The sequence below is a fragment of the Hyperolius riggenbachi genome, chromosome 5 (assembly GCF_040937935.1).
Source record: "Hyperolius riggenbachi isolate aHypRig1 chromosome 5, aHypRig1.pri, whole genome shotgun sequence".
Lineage (NCBI taxonomy): Eukaryota > Metazoa > Chordata > Amphibia > Anura > Hyperoliidae > Hyperolius > Hyperolius riggenbachi.
Genome location: NC_090650.1, coordinates 389,948,418 through 389,966,422, shown reverse-complemented (window position 1 = coordinate 389,966,422; position 18,005 = coordinate 389,948,418). Strand labels below are relative to the sequence as shown.

General features: G+C 42.7%; 1 protein-coding gene across 2 annotated transcripts in view; it reads left to right on the top strand.

The window, feature by feature from the left end:
* The window catches only part of RNF19A (ring finger protein 19A, RBR E3 ubiquitin protein ligase), a 144,951-nt gene that overhangs the window by 40,194 nt on the left and 86,752 nt on the right, over positions 1-18,005 (top strand). For both annotated transcript variants that reach the window (XM_068237729.1, XM_068237730.1), the window contains one exon: positions 10,968-11,064. The gene's annotated coding sequence lies outside the window, so the exon portion shown is untranslated. The remainder of the gene's footprint in view (positions 1-10,967; positions 11,065-18,005) is intronic.

Genomic DNA, 18,005 nt, shown 5'->3' with positions numbered 1-18,005 from the left:
GATGTTGTTACCTGTGATAAATATCAGAATGTAAATCGGGTAGAGGGGAAAACTCAACAATGGACCAACTGACTAAATTATAAAGTAGTATTGTTGAAAAAAAAAATATTCAGTATGCTATTTTCAGTGCAGTTCCACTTTAAATAATTTTGTAGGAATTGGAGTCTCCACACAAATAACCTATTAGTGTAAATGGAGAGGAGAACAATGCTCTTGGCCAGCGACTGACTGGCTGGATTGATCCGCAGGGCTGCCTGAGGTGTCGGGGCATCAGTAGCACGCTAGATCCTCGGCTGAGGCGTTTGTCATCTAGCGTTTCTACGAGCCTTAACTCTCCTCCCAAACCTTATTCACCTAAAGCACAAGAAAGTATTTTTGAATTTCAGTCCCCTTTTGCTTTAAAAAAAAAAAAGCAACAAACTCAGGCTAGGTACACACATAGCAGAAATGCTAGCGCTGCAGAAAATGTTGCGTTTTTGCCGCTAATGTAAGTAAAGGAAAAACTGCATATTAAAAACGCATATGCATTTTGTATGTGTGTGTTTTTAAAAACACTGGTTTTGTTGCATAATCTTCAAAAACACAAATATTGAAAGTCGATGGAAACGCATTTTTCATGCGTTTTTATATGCGGTTTTGCGTTAAAAAATTTTGTGATGTATTTCCGCTTCCTGTTGTCTTAGTGATTTGCATAAAACGCAATGTGAAAATGCATACAAAACACACATGCGTTTTGTATATGCAAACGCATTGAAATGTACGTAAAACGCTTGAAAAATGCATCTGCAGTAAAAAAAACCTGCCAACTCAAACACACACAGAACGCACAAAAATGCCAAAAAATGGTCTTGTTCACATCTACTAGTGCAGATGGCCGCGCAATGAGAACGCAACGCATACGAACGCACGCCATCTGCGCCGCTACCCGATGCGCTGCTGATCCCATCCATTGACAGTGATGGGTCAGCTCTGCGCTTGCGGGCAAAATGCAGGCAGCAGTACGCAAGCGCATCATAGAAATCATACTGCTGCGCAGTAGATGGGAATGGCAGCAGGGCTGTCTATGCCCTTCTGCTGCTCTTGCATGTCACCACATCATAAGCGCTTCCAAATGCACATGGAAGCGCATATGATGTGAATGAGGCCTTACATAAAACATGACATAAAACGCAGCTTTTCATGTTATGTCATGTGTGCACCAAGCCTCAAACTGTTTTCTTCCTCTCCACAGAATTCTTTCACTGTAAATGTTATTATGGGGTAAACACCACTATCTTTTCCACTTTGAAATGCGATTGCATTTCAAACGAATTTACACAATTGCAATTGAGCTACTTCAGTCCATATTGGAGTTCAATAGCACCCAAATTGCGCCAGGATGACCATAATGCTTGGGACGAAATCTCTACACAACCGGATCACACTAATGGAAATGGCCACTGTTTTAGTGTACCTTGCATTTAGCAGTCCATTAGCGCAGAATGCAGCGCACAAAACGCCAGTGGAAAAGAGCCCCTTTAAGATCAGGTGTCAGTAAAACTAATGTACACAGGAGCAGTGTCTGGTACCAGTTATCACTGCCTGAGGTAGGATAACGCCCCTTCCACAAGTCACTGACGAGGCCTGTTAATTCCTAAACCAATATTGGTTTAACGGCAAGTCTCCTGCCAGTGTTATCGACCCATCACTATTGATTAATAAAGCTGAGCATGTTTTGTTCATCAGTTTCTGTAACTATGGTGTTCTATGCAAGTTAGTCATTAGTAAAGGTGATATATGTAAATATAAAGATATTAAATGATACAAAGGAGAGGAGATTACAGATAGTAAGACACTTAAGGTGCCCAGAACTACGTAGCTTTTCTGCTGTGAAATCGATAACGGAAACGCTGACCGATTGACCGATTTTCTTTCAAGATCGATTCAGTCGATCTGTCCAGGCGGATTGGGAGTGCATCGTTTGCGGCGTTTGATTTTTAGCGGCAACTGCTGCAGCAATACATCCTGTCCACCGGCGCAAGTCTCCAGGTCTGTGCTGTGGTAGTCTTCTGCATCTCCTCCTCCACTTCCTGTCCTGTCGCCGCAGGTCATAATGCATGCAGGAAATCGGTTTGTGCGCGCGTTATGTAAAGTGAAATAGGCCTCGGCTTTGTCACACTGTGAAAACAGTAGTCCCATTTCTTTGTCTGGGGATACAATTTGGTTAAATAAGAAAAAAACTGAAAAGTCTTGAGTGAGGTTCCCTTTTTCCATGTCTGAAGCCACACCTCCTGTCTGCATTCTGATGTCATATACATGGGGATGAAGTCCGGGGCTTTCCACCCTGGATGGGGAAAAACCCTCCTGCTCATTTCACGTTAATGGAACGTGTGCTCTGTAGATCTGCCAACACTAAAATGTTTCCTTTTGTTATAACCACAGTTGTGTTTCTTAATGCCATTTTGTGCTCTGGCTGCTTTGAATACTTGTCAGTTTGTGATCACCGTGGTTGCTTAGGAAAGAGAAGCTGGAAAGAATTCTGTATTCCTGAGGAGATAAAAATAGCTGCGATTTAGGTTTCCATGGATTTTAGGCTTAATTACTGAAGAAAGCTTGTATGCATATGTGGTGTTCATGGAAACAGGGTGTTGATTCTGTCAGTGGTGTCTGAATGAGGAGAACCTAGACCAGCACTGAGCTGATACACTTCACACTACTGTCACCTTCTGTAAATGAGGAAGGTCTAGTGTCAAGTTTTATCTTTATCTGTGTTTTGTGCTATATTTACTTGCCTTTTACAATTAAGTGTTTCTTGAATATTTCATGTGTACGTCTTGGATGTGGCATCTTACTGCCAACCAGCAGATAATGCCCAAAGGATGTGCTCTGGTTTAACATTATGCAGGGGAGGCTTTAAGGTGTTTATGCCCCAATACTTGAGGGTGCTTAAAGAGGAACTGTTGCGAAAATCTTGAAATTTAAAACGCATACAAATAAGTACTTTTCTTCTAGAGTAAAGTGAGCCATACATTACCTTTCTCCTATGTTGCTGTCACAGTAGGTAGTAGAAATCTGACATTACCGACAGATTTTGGACTAGCTCATCTTCTCATAGGAGGGGTGCCAAAATAGTGTGCAGGGAGGCTGGCCAGCATCTTTGTATAAAGATTTTTCAGGGAATGCCTTTATAAAGAATTAAGGCCATGCTGAGAATCCCCTAGAGATGGACTAGCCCAAAATCTGTCGGTAATGTCAGATTTCCACTACCTACTGTAAGTGACAGCAACATAGGAGAAAAGTCATTCTTATTTGTATGTGTTTTAAGATTTTCGCGACAGTTCCTCTTTAAAGTGTACCCAAGGCAAACCTTGGGTCAAAAAACTGATACTCGCCTAAGAAGAAACAAGCCTCTGGATCCTGTTGAGGCTTGCCTTCCTTGCCATGCCTTCCTCTGGACCACTGTTGCTGCTCGCGGACCCCCAAAATAACTCTGACAAGAGCCTGTCAGGTTTCAGATCCAGGCCGCGCTCCTCATTCTACTCGATCGTGGCCATACTGCGCATGTGCAAGTACAGCCGCGCCCGTACAGTAAGCCGGAGCCATTTGTGCAGCTCTGTGCTACTGCGTAGCCGTGTCTCGAAGATACCAAACTGTCCTGGCAAGCAGCAATAGAGACAAGGAGGACACAGGAAGCCCTGGAGGATCCAGAGGCTTCTTTCTTAGGTAACTATCTGATTTTTGACCCGAGGTATGTCTTGGGTTCACTTTAAAAAGGTGTCCTTGATCAATAAGGCAATCTACTTATATCCAGGGCTGTGAAGTCGGTCCAAAAATCCTCCGACTCCAACTCCTCAGTTTAGGATTCTTCCGACTCCTCGACTCCGACTCTTCTAATTTGCATATTACAATTTTGTTGATTAACAGTATGTAACGTGAAATTCGTCTCTTAACTGCCAACGCTTAGGAATTTTACAAGACAACTGACGTAAGAAGGATACTGCCATATTTATTTCCTTTAGACTAAAACTAGTCCTTGGTAAGAGTACTTGTAAAAGGTACAGACCGGAACAAAGAACATCTATCAGGCCCTAGGCAATGTAACTGTGGGTACATGTAAGAGTGATGTGCAGTTACTCTGCAGGGTATGGAGGAGATTCTTCCTCTATTACACATTCTTCATGCACAATCTGAACAAGGTTTATGGGTGACAGACAACACCTCTCTGTTCAATGTGCACAACATTCTCAGTGGATTCCCTGCAGCTCGGTGGGGAGTGCATATATAGAGTATAGTACTACTGTGTACCAAGTACACAGTAGTACTATACCAAGTAAACCTGAGACAGATGAAATTAAAGTTTTATACATACCTGGGGCTTCCTCCAGCCCCCTTCAGGCTAATCAGTCCCTTGCTGTCCTCCTCCGCCACCTGGATCTTCTGCAATGACTCCAGGTACTTGAGCCAGTCTGGTGTAGTGCTCATGCACACACTCCGCCGCCGGGGGCGTACTACACCTGCGCAGCACTATTGCGCAGGTGCAGAATGCTCCTGGCTGTGGAAGCGGCACGTAGCCAGACTGCTCTGACTGGCTGAATTACCTGGACTCATAGCAGAAGTTCCAGGTGGTGAAGGAGGATAGCGAGGGACTGATTAGCCTGAAGGGGGTTGGAAGAAGCCCCAGGTATGTATAACACTCTTCTTTTCATCCGTCTCAGGTACCCTTTAATTTGTAGTCACCAAACCAAATTTTAACAACATATCAAATTATTTGATTTCATCAGCAAAGGGAGAGTGCATACATTTGCATAAACCAGCATCAATGCAGAATTATTTCCATCTCGTTGACCATCTCTATTAGTGACACGGCTACACATCAGGCTTTATTCTTACAGCATAGACGTTATTTAGTATATATGAGATTCCTGTGTACACACCATATATACTGTACAGTCACAATCAGATATGTATATCTGACTTTAAAAATACACTGCTTTATTGAAGCAGCACAAGTAACTAATTTTGATTGGTTTATTTCATTTTTGTGGACTGAGCACAGCTATTACTGTGTATATATACTGTATATATACATTATTTTTAATGACTATTATCTGAGAAATAGAACATTTTATCATATTTTCTATTTTAATTACAGTTACAAATTCATTAGGAGTCGGAGTCGGTGCATTTTTTTCCCGACCCCGACTCTGACTCCAGGCACCCAAAATTACTCCGACTGCACGACTCCGACTCCACAGCCCTGCTTATATCATTGATTTTTCTTTTTTCTCCTTTTTAATGACACGGGCATTGCACCCCCAGTATGTACATTATAAACTGTTACAATATGTTTAGATTAAAGGCATAAATTGCAGCTGAAAGGTGCTTGGTGACCGGCAGATGGGAGCTTGTGCTGCCCAACAACCCCTAGGTTCAGTCTCCCGTGTGAAAGAGGCCTGTGCAGAAATGACTTTACCTGTGTCTGGAGATGGTGACTGACAGGGCTGTGGAGTTTCCGCAGTTTTGGGTACTCTGTGTTGGTGGTTTCAATAAACTGAGGAGTCGCAGTTGGATGATTTTTGTACCAACTCTGCAGCCCTGGAAAGAATTAGACTAAAGAGTCGGAGTGGAGGAGCTGGAGCAATTTTGGGTACCTGAAGTCTGTGGTTTCATTGAGGCCTTGTTCACATTGCGTTTGGCTCGCGTGTCCGTCCGCGGTGGAGTTTTTTTCCTGCATTTTTTAAAGCATTTTCCGGCAATTTTCTGAGCGTTCGCTCGTTTTTGTGGGCGTTTTTGTAAGCGATTTTGCAGAGAGCTTCCATCTTTTGATCCGGAAAAAATCCACAAAAAATTAATACAATGTGTTGTTTTTTTTTTTTTAATAATACGCTCACGCAATTGCTTGCCAAAGCGATTTTGTGAGCGTTTTGTGTTTTTCCTATACCTTCCATTGAGGCAAATCGCATCAAAAATGGCCCAAGCGCCACTTTTCAAAGCGGATCGCAAATGAACTGCTCTGATATGAACTCGCTCATAGAGAATCATTGCACGAGCGACTTTCAGGGCGATTTTGAAAATCGCCCACGCTTAAAATTTTACAAAAACGCCTACAATGGGAACAAGGCTTAACTGCGGAATTGGAGTTGGATGATTTTTGTACCGACTCCACAGCCCTGGTCAATGAGATGCTGATAGTTCCAACATTCACAGTTAATGTCCATAACATAAATGGTGAATTAACAATGCTGTCAAAGTGCAGAAATCTTGCAGTCCCATCTTTACAAATGGATTTCTTTGCACACAATGAGCTCCTAGATCCAGACTTTAAAGAAAACCTGAACTGACAATTAAAAGTCAAAATAAGCATACACAAGTCATACTTACCTTCCATGTAGTCTACTCCTCAGTGTCTTTCTCCTGTCCCGCGTCCTATTTGTTCACTGTGATCAAGGGAATTTTCCGTCCTCCATTTTGAAAATAGCCATTACCCATAACCGCTTTCTGGTCAGAACACAGTTAAACTGTAACATCGCCCACTTGAGCCATAGGGAAACATGGACATTACCTGGTACATCAGTTTTCCTCTCAGCTATAACTGACAGCAACTGATATTTTACTGACAGCAACTGATATATTTCAGATCTGACAAAATATTGTCAGAACTGGAAAGGATTTTTGTCAGAAGAAAATGGTGAGCTTCTGAGAGGAACTGATGGCAAGGTAACTATGGAATGTTCATTTGAAGTTACCTCATGTGTTTATTTTAAATATTTTTACTCAGTACAGGTTCTCTTTAATGTTAAAGAAAAATCTGAGCTTCGAAACAAATACTTACCTAAGGAGAGGGAAGTCTCTAGATGCTTCTCAGGTCCCTCACGCTGTCCTCTGCTGCTTGGAACCCTCCAGCTGGTCCGGGCTCCTCTTCTATCATGTGTAGCCACACTGCAGCTATTCAGTCGTAGCTTTGGGCTGGTGACAATGTTCCTGGCAAGCCACCTCTTGTGTACGGGTTTAAAGTTGTCCAAGAGAACTTTTGGATGAGAAATATTTGATTTCCATATTGTCCATTGTATAAAGGCATGATATATTTTATTGTTGAAGGTCCTTTTAATAGTTTGTAAAATGGACTTGAATGACTTCATGGTTTCATTGTTTAGCTTGTGCTGTCCGAATGGCTTGTAGGCCTTGAGGGCTGGACTTATGAAACGGAAGCCACTAGCCTCAGAGAATGCCAGGAAATGCTTTTGTGTATTTCTAGCTATTGTTTTCTTATCCGTTTATAGTGTAATAAGGTATTTATGTCGATATTCCCTTATGTGACTTATTACAAGTTGTTCTACGTTTCTGAAATACGAGTAAAGGCATTGATATGTGCTTAATATTTCCTTTACTTTTGTACCTTCTGCTTCCTGGTGGCATTGTGTGCTCATATAATGCAACTATTCTGTAGGTTTAGGGGAATTAAGGTGAAGCAGGTTCACCGATTTGGTGATTGAGGGGTTAGCAGATCTTCCAGCTCAAACTCCAGCTACATGTCTGCAACTAGTTTGGTTGATTTCTTAAAGGGAACCTAAACTGAGAAGGATGTGGATTTTTCCTTTTAAAGTGATACCAGTTGCCTGACTCTCCTGCTGATCCTGTGTCTCTAATACTTTTAGCCACAGCCCCTCAACAAGCATGTAGATCAGGTCCTCTGACTGAAGTCAGACTGGATTAGCTGCATGCTTGTTTCAGGTTTGTGATTAGGCCACTAGCACAGCCTTAGAGATCAGCAGGACTGCCAGGCAACTGGTATTGTTTAAAAGGAAAAATCCATATCCCTCTCAGTTTAGGTTCCCTTTAAGGCGCCCATTAATTTACAATTTATAGTGAACAATCATTTTGCAGGGCTGTGGAGTCGGTACAAAAATCATCCAACTCCAGGTTCCCCAAATTGCTCGACTCCACAGCCCTTGCAGGGTTATAGATTGGGAACAAAATCGTCCAATTCCAACTCCGACTCATCAGTTTATGAAACCTCCGACTTCACAGCCTTGGACCTGTTTCAATCAAATTGTGTATGATAATGAAGAAGCGGTTTTGGGTCAGTTCTGAACAAATGCATTAGCAATCATTTCTTACCGTCGTTCTGTTTAGCATATGTTGTCATAGATGCGACTGGAAGTGGTTTAGATACTATTGCAGGTTGAATTCTTTAAAGGATGCAAGAAGTGATTTAAAAAATCTAGCTTTACTTACTTGAGGATTCTTCCAGTCCCTAGAGTTCACGTCTGTCCCTCGTCACAGCTTCGTTCTTCTCCCAGGTCCTGCTGGCAGCCTTTACAGTATCGCCAGCCCCTCCCCCCCACCCCCCAGTTGGTCAGCATCTTCTGCGCATGTGCAGGTGTGCCCGCCCATGTCACCAGAGGTGTACTGCACTTGCACGGTACTACTGCACGGGGGCCGTATACTCCTGGTGATGTGGGTATGTTCGCATGTAAGCAAGGCTGTGGAGTCGGCACAAAAATCTTCCGACTCCTCAGTTTATAAAACCACCGACTCCAAGTTCCCAAAATGGCTCCGACTCCTTAGTTTAATACTTGCCAGGGCTGTGGATTTTGTACACAAATCATCCGACTCCCGACTCCGACTCCTCAGTTTATGAAATTTCTGACTCCGGGTCCCCAAAATTGCTCCGACTCAGACTCCTCAATTGCAACTCCAACTCCGACTCCACAGCCCTGCATGCGAGCCCACGCATGCACAGAAGATGCCGACCCCTCGTGGGAGGGGGGGCTGTAAATATTGCACAGGTTACGCTCCACCCCCCTCCTTGGCAATGCAGTTGCAGCCATTTTTCCTAAGTCTTCCGAAGCTTTTTAGAAACCTCCACCTTTGTTGTTGCTTCCCAATCAGGTTGTGGCTGGGGGCGGGCTGTGACAACGCAGGTGGGTGTTCCCAGAGCCTTCGACAGAAGTTTGGAAAAACCAAGGGGGGACATAGTGCTCACCCGATTGAATGAATTAGGACTGATCAGGTAAATAACTCTGAGACCTCCCCGAATCCTGCATCAAGTCTTTATACTGAAGGGTTCTGTTTTCCGTTTTTTTAATTAAAGTGACTTTACATGACATCTATGTATAGCTGACATATCTTATACCCATGTTTGTTGAGTGTAGCCAACTGTCAATCAGTTGTATATGCACTGTGTACCATAGTGACTTGTCTGTAGGAAGCTACTTGCGAGTTTTCTATACTAACAGGGCTTTCTGGCACCAGGGCAACAGTCTGGTAGTTGCTGTCCTTTACTGTACTCTGCACAGTAACTGAATCTGATTACAAAGCACTTTCTCCACTCCCAGGACATGGTCCTTGGATGGCTCTGTACAGCAGCTGCACAGTTAACCCTCACGTTAGGGATGTACAGCACATGGTTCTAAGCCAAACAGGGAACAATTGTTTGTCTTCAGCTGCTTCTCCCTGAATGGCAGAGATGGTTTATGTAAAGTTTACATGGGAGAAAGCAGTACTGGGAATATACCAGGGGTACATAGATTGGACAGGCATTCTTCTATTATAGCAACTAGAAACATCTAAAGCCCATCTAATGTCAAATGAGCGCAATAGTCCATGAAGTTGCATTCATTATGTTGTTCAAATCCTGACTTGTGCTTTGATCAGGGTTACAAATGTCAATTTTTTTTTAAATCAAATATTCAAATATTTTATTTAAATACCATATGTACTGAGTGTGAGGCGTGAAGTGGACCTGAACGCTTGCATAGGACAGAAGGAAAGCTTAGAGAAATGCACCCTGTATTTATTTAGAGAGTTTAGCCTGTTTAATACACCCTTATTTGTGTCTAATCACAAGTTGTAATTTGATCTCTCCCCATGTCAGCTGACTGCCATGGCAGATCAGCTCATTTGAAAGGATGGTAAAAATATGTGCTTCCATGAAAGCAGGAAGTAGACACACTGCAGATTTATTGCAGGATCTGTATCAGCTGTATCAAAGAAATGTGGTTCTTTAAATGTCATTCTACTGTTGCTTATCTTTTAGAGCAGAGAGGAAGTTCTGAGTTCAGGTCCGCCTTTATATGGACACGAATGATACAATTTGCTGAATAATCATTTACGAATGATTCTTCATGTGAAGGATTGGAAATGATCATTTGTGACCACTAATGGAAAAAAATCTGCTAATCAATCCGATCAGATTAATGAAATCGGTCCGATTTTTGGATCAATCCTGTCAATCTGATCGAATGGTTTAGGAGGTTTTTGTCCATTAGTGGTCCTGAACAATTATTTCTGATCGCTCATATGAAGAATCGTTCATAAACGATCGTTCACCAAATAGTATCGTTAGTGGCCACCTTAAGATCTGTGCAGTGTCTTGTCTATGCCTAGTGGGCAATTCTGGCAAACCTTGTAACTGTAACTAGCTTGCAGCAGTTAGGCCAGTAACCCTGTGGGGGTGCCCAGAGTGTGACCGTGATTCCTGGGCCTTTGGAAGCACTGTATAGTAAACCGCAAACCGCTTCTCATTTGCGATTTGCTATGTGAATAAACTTTTTATTATACTTACCGTGTATCCCGATGTCCGCTGTAGCCCCGCCTCTAGCACAAGAGGTCATAGGTGCTTCTCAGAGAAGCGCCTGTGACCTATTCTGCTAGGGGTGTTTTTTTGTTTTTTTTTGGTGGCTTTATATCTGGCCTCCTCCATGGTAATGCTCAAGCGTGTTATAAGGCAGTGATGGCTAACCTTGGCACTCCAGCTTTGGTGGAGCTACAAGTCCCATGAGGCATTGCAATACTCTGACAGTATAACTTGGGGAGGCAGAGGCATGATGGGATTTGTAGTTTTGTCACAGCTGGAGTGCCAAGGTTAGCCATTACTGTTATAAGGTATATATTAAAGAAGCAGTTACTAACTAAAGGGCTTTATGGTGAATCCAAAGCACTGTATGTGAACATATAATTTATCTACTATTTTGCTTTTCTTTTAGATGGTGTTGAACTATCCAAAAGACCATAAGAGGAATAATCCATTTCTGCACTACACAGTATCATGCCGGGCTGGTGAAAGGGACATCTCATTGACCTGTAAGTCTCTATCTGATTGTGATCATTTGTCGCTGTGTGGGATAAAACGGGAAGCAGAAGTGACACTTGTTCAGATCGGAAGCCTCGATGGGATCATTTCTGTCCATGGATTGGCCCATGTGAAGATGTTTTATTTTCTTTTTAAATTAACCCCCCCCCCCAAGAGATGGTCAATTTGATGCTATTAATATAAATTCATACTAAAATTCAGTCTGCAGGCAAATGTAACCAAATTGTATGCAACTTGGAATTGGGCCCATCAAATTCACCTCCTGGTGTTTTGGATTGGTCCTATTCCAAACTGCTTAAAATTTGCATAATTTTGCATGCAAACTGCAATTATTATCATGTCTTTGACCGTCTCTAACAAACACTATGGAAACTGCAGTTCTTTGATATACTGTATATGGCTACAGTTCAGAGTGTACACCCTGAAATAAGCCTGAATATAGAAACAAAGCATATGATGTTCAAGTAGCGAAAACCCGCAAGATGATTTGTAGGGTGGAGCATTTTATGTAAGATTGGACTGTTAAGATACTGTTCAATGCAGTGCAACCCTATGGTCAACTCAACGGACTCCTGCCCTCCAAATTTTCCATCCTGTCCAATCAACGATTCTAATTGATTTTAGGCCAAAATCAATCCCAGTTCAATCGATCAAACATGTTGGAGCCATAGATTCGAGAGAGGGATTAAATCTGCCATTAATCGAATTGGAAAATCAATGCGTATATAATGGCCTACTTTAGGGATTTGCCTTGGCACTGTGCTCACCAAGATCTCACCAGGGCAAATTTATTAACATTCTCCCGAAGTCCTTTAAATCGGTACGCCATTAACAGCAGTGGAGAAGATACATATATATATATATATATCTATCTCTATCTCTAGCTCTCTGTCCTGACCGCGCGTCTGTATGAATATACTGTACAATGTATGACCAATTCTTATATAGTAAAAGTCTGATATGCTAAACCACTTGGCCAGGTCCTTTGGAGTTTACTATAAAGATATTCTATTGTGTACATATATATTTACAATATTTCCTCATACTTTCTTCTTTACTGTAAAGAGACTGTAAGTCACAATATTTCCTCATACTCTTCTCCTGAATTTATACAGCCTTGCGTTTTATAGCGGCAGAAGGTTGATTGCCCTTAGCGTGTAGAAACTTGTTGCAGGAAGTTGCAGAAGAGATGTTTCTTTTCTTCAGAATTTTACTGTGTGTTGTTTCATGCATTAAAGGGAATTTCCACTTTAGTTGCAAAGGTGCCAGGAACACGCACAGGTCTTGTTTTTAATGTTTTATTTGAATAAAGAATGATCTTTCCCTTTCAGTTTGATTTGGTTAATAATTCTTAAAATCTGACTGTAAAGGCTGAGCGCCGCTGCCAAGCGTTTTAGTGCACCGTCTGCACTGCATTTTGACAAACACATTCTCGATGACTTGAATGAGAATCGCAGCGAAAATTCTGCAATTATGAAAAAGAACCACAATCAATTTTGCAGCAATTTTTAGTGCGATTCTCATTAAATTCAGCGCAGACGCTGCAGAAAACACTTAGCACTGTGGCTCAGCCTGCTCAAATTTTGCTTCTTTGCAACCATGGAAGCAGTACTTTTGTTTAGCATACATGCTGGTCATAAACTATCACTTTACTGTGTGAATTTTTAGCTGCACAGACCAGGAACCATGGGTATTTATTTTCAACACTGCAGTTCAATGACTGGTAACAAATGTTGGCACTCCTATATTCCAGTTAGGTGTGTACACGCTCCATGTTTGTCACTCAAAGAAATCCGGACTTATAGGACAACTGACGTGAGAGGGATGTAGAGGCTGGCATATTTCCTTTTAAGCAATACCAGTTGCCTGGCAATCGTCCTGATCCTCTGCCTCTAACACTGTCAGCCATAGACCCTGAACAAGCATGCAGCAGATCAGGTGTTTCTGACATTATTGTCAGATCTGACAAGATTAGCTGCATGCTTGTTTCTGGTCTGATGCACACACTACTGCAGCTCAGTAGATCAGCAGGGCTGCCAGGCAACAGGTATTATTATAATAAATATGGCAGCCTCCTTATCCCTCCCATCACAGTTTTCCTTTTATCCCCCTAGGTGACGTCAGGAGTGAGTGCTAGACGGATGCAGTGCAAGGCTGCAGCCTGGAAACGTGTCCTGTTGCTATGGAGAGGAGGGAATGTGGCAGATACATGTACAAAGATGCCAGCTGTCCTGTTTTATGTAATCAGGCCATCAAAATCAAATGAATCTCAAGGCTTTTATCAATCAATTTTCATTGAAAAATTGGTCACGCACTGATCAATACAGTAACTCATTTTTATTGGTCGAGCAGGAATGGTGCGCAATTGATGGCCACACATGGTATCAATCGATACAATCTAGTTGGTGGCGGATCCAGTGGATTATCAGTTAATGCAAGGTGACAAAATACTTCTATTGCCCAAACAATTTATGAAAAGTAAACTATTGATGGTTAGTTGGTTCCAGCACACATTCAGTATTGCATGCCTAGCTTTATATGCTCTGTTCCTGCACTATTCCCCATAAATCCCCAGAATTCTAGTATGCAAATAGAGACTTGGTGAAAGTCTGTCTCTTCGTGGTTCATATCTGGCCTCCCACTTAGTAATGCTCAAGCCTGTCAATTGGTAGCATTGTGCCATGCGGGCAGGGGGTATAGCTGCGCTCCCACAATCTCCCTGCGTTTCTATAGCAACTGTTTGAAAAGAGTTTTATTGCCCACAGGTTTGCTTCAAAGCTTTAACATTAGTTAAACTGACCCTGCGATATCCTGCTTGAGCAAGATAAACAGTACACACCACGATAAACTGCATAATTAGCGTTTACCCCTCAGTGAAAACCACATGACACAATGATTCTGTGTTCCAGGGCTATACCCAGGAGAAACGTAGGGAAATGACTACTGTTGTTAAAGGACACCTGAACTGAAGGGGTTATGGAGGCCGACCTATTTTCTTTTAAACAATGCACATTGCCTGGTTGTCCTTTTGATTATCTGCCTCTAATACACTTAGTCATAGACCCTGAACAAGCATGCAGGTCAGATGTTTCTGACGGAAGTCTGACTGGATTCGCTTTGTGCTTGTTTCAGGTGTATGATTCAGACACTATTGCAGACAGATCAGAAGGATGCCAGGCAACTGGTACTGTTTAAAAAGAAATAAATGTCAGCCTCCATATCCCTCTCAGTGCAGGTGTCCTTTTATCCCTTGGGTGTCAGTTCAGGGCTGAGTGCTAGACGGATGCAGTGCAAGGCTGCAGCCTGGAAACATGTTCTGTTGCTATGGAGAGGAGGGAATGTGGCAGATACATGTACAAAGATGCCAGCTGTCCTGTTTTATGTAATCAGGCCATCAAAATCGCTAAAAGTCAAATCAATTCCAAGGCTTTTATCAATCAATTTTAATGGAAAAATTGGTCACGCACTGATCTATACAGTAACTAATTTTTATTGGTCGAGCAGGAATGGCACGTAATTGATGGCCACACATGGTATCAAGCAATAAAAGCTGGTGGTGGCAAATCCGATTATCAATTGATGCAAGGTGACAAAATACTTCTGTTGCCCAAACAATTTATGAAAAGTAAACTATTATCCAGGGCTGTGGAGTCGGTACAAAAATCTTCCGACTCAGACTCCTCGGTTTATGAAACTCCGACTCCGGGTACCCAAAATAGCTCAGACTCCGACTCCTCGACTCCGACTCCTTAGTCTAATACTTAACAGGGCCGTGGATTTTGTACAAAAATCATCCGACTCCGACTCCTGACTCCGACTCCTCAGTTTATGAAATCAACGACTCCGACTCCGGGTGCCCAAAATTGCTCCAACTCCGACTCCACAGCCCTGCTATTATCGTTTGTTGGTTCCAGCACACATTCAGTATTGCATGCCTAGTTTTATATGCTCTGTTCCTGCACTATTACCCATAAATCCCCTGAATTGTAGTATGCAAATAGAAACTTGGTGAAAGTCTCTCTTCGTGGTTCATATCTGGCCTCCCACTTAGTAATGTTCAAGCCTGTCAATGGGTAGCATTGTGTTAAAAGCACTTTGTGAATGGCAGTTGCTCCGTCCAACTGTCAAAAAAAGTGTACGTGAGCAGGAAGGCTGGTAAGCATCCTATATAATAAAACCAACTGTCCATGCGTACTCCTGTCCCTGTGTCCTTGGGTCCATGCTTTTTGCTGCTGCGCATGTGCACAGCACGGACAGCCTTTGGGACAAGAGGTCGGGGGCCAGTTAGCCGGCCGGGCGTGTGTGCAGGCAGATGGGGTGCGGGTGCAGGTGCACTGACATGCGGTGGCGGCGTTAAGAAACAGACCTAGAGCCTGTTTTTAAATGGGCTAAGGTCGTTAGTCTTTGTATAAATCGTTTTCAGGGAATGTCTTTATAAAGAATAAAGGCCATCCTGAGAATCCCCCCCCCCTGTCCCCCCCCCCCCCCCCCCCCCCCATAAAGAGATGGACTAACCCAAAACCTGTCGGTAATGTCAGAGTTCTACTACCTACTGTAAGTGACAGCAACATAGGAAAAAAAAAATGTATGGCTCATTTTACTCTGGAAGAAATGTACTTCTTATTTGTATGTGTTTTTAAATTTTAAGATTTTCGCGACAGTTCCTCTTTAATCAGTGCGATGGGCTTATTGGAGAAGAAGATGGCGCACTTGCAGAAATACTCTGTGTATAAAGCCTTCTTGTGGGACAACTACTGACTCTATCTTGTTAGTGTTTAATGAGATCCGTTGTCTCAGTAGGCAGACAAGACAGTTTCTTCTGAGATTACGCGGGGCACACTGTTCTCATGCAGATTCAGGCCTAATAAGGCCAGCGTGTTGTTCTCAGTGCGATTAGCCACCTTGTTTAGTTGTGAGAATAAAGTACAGATGTTGCTTCCAGTGCTTGGGCTGCAGAGCAGAGAGGAGCGAAACCTCACAGCTGTGTGGGAGTCAGGCGAAAGGCATGCAGCTCTAAGAGCAGAAACCTAGCCATTGTTTCTAGTTCCTCTGCTGGAATGCGCCTGAAACGCAGGTTAATAATTAAAGGGAAATGAGCCTCCTCTAGAGAATAGGTCACAGATGCAGCTAAGCATATCAAGACTCTATTAACATCAGCGAGGATTGTGAAAGCAGTCTGTTTACCGGCATCCACTCAGATATACTGCTTTCATTAAGATCTCCAGGAATTGTGATGTTAGTAAGCTGACCCTGTCAGATTAAACACAAGGCTATAGGCTGATTTAGATTGCCTTACATGAATTGCATTGCTAGGTGCCCAGGCACAACTCTGAGCATGAATTATACAGTGGTTATAAATACAGGCCTGCTGAGGGGTACATACAGGCCAGTCCATGGTAAACATTCTCTGCAGTAATGATTCACGAGGCTCCATTACTTAAAACAGAAGGTATTTGCCATAATTCAGCATTTAGTGAGCAACTGTGGTTACCCACAATGCATCACTACTGAAAATGCAAATTCTCTGTGTGCTGCTGAAGCCAGGCTTGCATCCAGAACCTCTGGTGTATGGCAAGCCTGTAAAATGTATAAGTTATAAGCTTGCTATGCACCAGTGGTTCTGGATGTAAGCCTGGCTTCAGGGCCATAAAGAGATAATTTCCATATTCAGTAGTGATGCATTGTGGGTAACCACAGTTACTCGCTTAAAGAGAAACCGTGACCAATAATTGAACTTCATCCCAATCAGTAGCTGATGCCCTCTTTCCCATGAGAAATCTTTCCCTTTTCACAAACTGATCATCGGGGCGCTGTATGGCTGATATTGTGGTGAAACCCCTCCCACAGTGTGATGTCAGGACCAGACATCACACTGCGGGGGAGCCTTGTTGCATTGTGGGAAGTAACAGCTGACGGTCAAGTCAATCCAACACCTTGGCCAAGAACCATCTAGCATGTCTAGCCTTGTACACGCAAGGACTGTTGAATAGCAGGGATATGGATTTAGAAAGGAAAAGTCTAAACATTTTCCTGTAAAATCCTCACCTCGATAGCCAGACCCCAAGACAAATGAGAGGATCCTCAGAGCTGAAGCAAGTACTAAAAAACAGCTTCTTTGTTATCCAAGTAAAAGCTGAATTTTTTTTTTTTCATTTTTTTTTTTGCATGCAACATATAGTCGTTGGAAAGTTTCTTTCATGCAGCACATATTTGTGCAGAGTTCATGCATCTAACACATATTCAGTGCAAATGGTTTTGCATGCAACATGAACTAATTGTAAGAGTATATCCCTTTAACTACTGTGGATTCTTGGTGGGAGAGGTTGCCTTTAAAAACTCACCTGTGCTCACTTGTATTGCGACTCTAAGGCAGACTATAAGCCTGTTATGTGTCAGTTATTTCTGCAGATGTCTTTGTATCCTGTGAAGATAATAAATAAGCCGTTTTTCACTTGAGCTCTGCAGATATTCTTCTTTTATTGATATGGATTTAGAGTTTTAGGCTACTTGGACACGCTATGTATATTACCCTGTGTGGCACTCTGCCGCAGGGTAAGGTGCTGTGTGATCGTCCTGCCCTGGGCTCTCCTGCCACTGGACGAGCATATTATGTAAAACTAGCCTTAGGATACATTTATACAGATTCTTTGGTCGATTCTAATAGCCCAGGTGCTACTCAGAGTCTCAGACACTGTATCACTGGTTGTGATGATGGGATAATATTGAACATAATAAGGCCTTTTCACACAGGAGGCAGAAGGCAGTGAATTCACCGGCTATCGGCTGCTGCTGTCGCAACATCCAGGCGATTGTGATGCATTGTTTTTTCAGTCAGGTAAGTGTGCTGACACGTAGGTTTACAAACGCTGCCACTCAGCTGCATTAAATTGCAGCCAAAAGGTGCGTGCGCAATGGGAGGCTAAACTGCGCA